Here is a 4,178-nt window from a genome sequence, read left to right as displayed (position 1 = left end):
CTTGACAAAGCCATGCTGACTATTCCTAATCAGATTATGTCTCTCCAAATGCTCATAAATACTGCCTCTCAGGACCAACACTGAAGTAAGATTCACTGGTCTATAATTTCCTGGGTTATCTCTACTCCCTTTCTTGAACAAGGGAACAAAGTTTGCAACCTTCCAATCCTGTGGCATTTCTCCCGTCCCTATTGATGATGCAAAGGTCATTGCAAGACTCAGCAATCTCCTCCTTCACTTCCCACAGTAGCCTGGGGAATATCTCATCTGGTTCCGGCGACTTATCTAACTTAATACCTTTCAAGATCTCCAGCACATCATCTTTCTTAATGTCTAAACACTCAAGTGTTTCATTGCACTGTAAATCATCCCCATAATTGCCAAGGTCTTTTTGCCTGTTGAATAAATACTGTTAAGTACCTCCGCTACCTCCTCGGCTCCATGCACAGGTTTCCACTCTCACTCCTGATTGGTCCTATTCTCACATGGCTCATCCTCTTGGTCTTCACATACTTGTAAAATGCCTTGGGGTTTTCCTTCATCCTGTTCACCAAGGTGTTCTCATGGCCCCTTCTAGATCTCCTAATTTCATGTAATTTTCTACAGCTCTAACAGTACCTAGTTTCTTGAACCTTTTGTAAGCTTTTCTTTTCTTCTTTACTAGATTTTCTTTGTATACCATGGTTCTTTTACGTTACCATCCTTTCCCTGCCTCAAAGCTACATACCTATGCAGAATGCCATACAAATGTTCCCTGAACATTTGCCACATTTCTGCTGTGCATTTTCCTGAGAAAATCTGTTCCCGAATTATGTTCTCAAGTTCCTGCCTAATAGCATCATATTTCCACCTACCCCAATTAAATGCTTTTTCAAATTGTCTGCTTCAATCCCTCTCCAGTGCTATGGAAAAGGAGACAGGGTTGTGATCAACACCTCCAAAACGCACTCTCACTGAGAGATCTGATATGTGACCAGGTTCATTTCCCAATACCAGATCAAGTACAGCTTCTCTTCTAATTGGCTTATCTACATAGAGTAATGTGTCAGGAAACCTTCCTGAACACTTAAGAAACTTCACCCCATCTAAACTCCTTGCGGTAAGGAGATGTCAGTCAACATTAGGAAAGTTAAAATCATCCATCACAACAAACCTATTATTATTGCACCATTCCAGAATCTGCCTCCCTGTCTGCTCCTCGACATTTCTGTTCCTATTGGGGGGCTATAAAAAACAGTAGAGATATTGCCCCCTTCCTGTTTCTGACTTCCACCCACAGTGACTCAGCAGACAATACCTCCATGACTTCCTCCTTTTCTGCAGCCATGATACTACCCAATTAGCAGTTCCACTCCCCCACCTCTTTTGCTTCCCTCCCTCTCCTTTTTGAAACATCTAAAGCCCACACACCCAGCAGCCATTCCTGCCCCCGAGATGTCTAAGTCTCTGTAATGACCACAACATCGTAGTTCTACATAGTGATCCACACTCTTAAGTTCATCCGCCTTGCTTATGATACTCATTGTATTAAAATAGACACATCTCAAACCATATGGCTGCATGCTTCTTTGCACTATCATCTGCCTATTCCTCCTCATAAACTCCCTACATGCTGTCTCTACTTACATTCTCTGGAGGGAAATAAACAGTCAATGGTTTGGGCCAAGACCCTTCTTCAAGACTGGCTTTTAGATGCAAGGTTAGGTGACAAATGATAAATACCCATTTTGAAATAATGCAGTGTTCTTTTTCTGCTGTCTACTCGTGTAGCTCTTCAGATGGTCTCAATAGAAAGATAGGTCCGCCTGTCTGGTGCTCCCTCTATACTGTTCTGGACTATGATTCTGTGTAATTGTGCTCAACTGAATCAACCATAAAAGTACTCTGCTACAAGAGCAGGATTGTTTCACAAGTGACTCAGTTCCTGACCTCCCAAATTCTTTGAGACACAAGATGGGAGTGTGAATGGAGTAACCTCCACTTACCTGGATGACTATTATCTCCAATATTTAATAAGTTCATTACTAGCAGCGGCAGAACAATCCACTTGATCAGCACCCATCTGCGAGCCTTAACACCCCCTCCAGAGCACCGTGACAGCAGTACATGGTCATCATCATTATGTGCCGTGTCTTATGACCATGATAGCTCTTGGCAAATTTTTCTACATAAGTAGTTTACCATTGCTGCCTTCTGGACAGTGTCGTTACAAGCATGTGATTCCAGCCATTATCAATATCCTTCAGAGGTTGCCTGGCATCAGTGATCACATAACCAGGACATGTGATATGCATCAACTGCTCGTACCTGCTTCTATGGCTTCACGTGACTTATTAGTTGTGGAGTTAACGTTCCTAAATACATTTTGAGTATCTTATATTTGCAAAAGTCTAGTTTGTTCAGAATTTAGGAAATGCATAAAAGGCTGACAAACCTATGAAACAGTCAAACATTGGATGCTAGCCTGATGGCCTAGATGTTGCAGGGAAATATTAGTGTTTTCACAACAGGTCTACAGTGGACATAATCTCACTGGCTTTGGAGCACCTAGAGAACAGCATCAGGCTGCTGTTTATTGATTATATCTTAGTGTTCAACACCATCCCTTCTAAAAAAAAACTGGCCCTTTGTACCTACTTTTACAACAGGATCCTTGATTTCCTTACCAGTCAGTGCAGTTCAGTAGTAACATCTCATACATGACAATGAATACAGGCCACCTCAAAGGTGTGTGCTTAGCCACCTGTTCCACTCTACACATGACTGTGGCTGGGTACAGCTCAACACCATCTATAAATTTGCCAATGACATCACTGTTATTGGCAGAATCTCAGGAGATGATGAGATACAGAGATTGGTTGGTTTAGTGGTTTCCCCAACAAAGAATTGACATGAACTTCAGGAGGGGGAAGTCAGAACACAAAGCTGTCCTCATCAAGGAGTCAGCAGGAAAGTGAGAGCAGCTCCTGGGCATCAACATCTCAGATGTATCTGGGCCCAACACATTGATGCAATCATGAAGGCATGCCAGTGTCTCTAGTTCATTAGGACCTGTGAGCAACTTTCAAGGGAACAGGAGCTCATTGTATTCACCCACCCCCAGCTTACGTTGTTGAGCCCTCTATGGAGTAAACCATGGAATCCAGAAGATATTATGATTTCCCCACCAGTTAAAATGGATCTTCTGTACAAACATTCTTGCAGGAGTGTTTTCACATTTGAAACAGAGGAATTGCAGAAACTGAGTTAGTTTTAAAGTGTTAAATTAATACTCAACATTCAGTGGTTCTAAGTTTTCAGTTTGTTTCTCAATGTCAGAAACTTTGATAATAATCCTAAGGCAAAGGGTTGTTTTGACATTTTGTTGCCTTAATACTGTGAAGGCACTATCAATCTGTAATATTGACCTGGGGGCCCAGAGCTACTCACTACCACAAGCAGGCAGGAGATACAGAAGCCTTTTACCATGGTGGAGATACACACATCAGGTTTAGAAATAATTACCCATACAACCATCAGATGCCTGAACCAACATAGCTAACTTCAATCACTCTGAAATTAGCCTACAAGCTACACTCACCTTTAAAGGTTCTCTACAACTCAAGTTCTCTATTATTTATTCAGCAGCACAGTTTGCCTTCCTTTGCACATTGGTTTTTATACATGTATAGTTTTTCCTTATTGGGTCCTTAAGATACCAGGGGTGGTGGTAATGGGGATAAACTCCCACTACTATTAAATGCTCCCAATGTCTTGGTTCTCAAATAGCCTCTGACAACCAAGTCCAGCGTCTAAGCCTGACAGAACATTTTCTACTGACAGGAAAAGGGGTAAAAGCAGGTTACTGGTGCCTTGAAACCAGTTGCTTTAGGCAGATGGGGCTCATCAGCCATGGTTGGCAGCTCACCTAGAAGAAAAACTCTGATCTCAAACCTTTGCTGCTTTGCGGCTATGCCCACTCATGGGGAATGCTTCAGGAGAAAACTTGAAAAAATCTGGACCTGGAGTCCTTAAGGAAGTTATTTTAAACTTGTGAACTTTTGAACAAACATTTCTGTTTGGAGGTAGTTCAAACTTCCAAATTTTGCTTGGAGTTTCAGCTGGGATGAGTTGATGGGGAAGTAATGAAAGAAAGACTGGGAAATTTGCTACTCAACAAAATTAGTAACACAAATTAC

The sequence above is a fragment of the Hemitrygon akajei genome, chromosome 5, assembly GCF_048418815.1.
Source record: "Hemitrygon akajei chromosome 5, sHemAka1.3, whole genome shotgun sequence".
Classification (NCBI taxonomy): Eukaryota; Metazoa; Chordata; class Chondrichthyes; order Myliobatiformes; family Dasyatidae; genus Hemitrygon; species Hemitrygon akajei.
The sequence above is the reverse complement of the archived record's forward strand: the minus strand, read 5'-3'. Positions refer to the sequence as shown.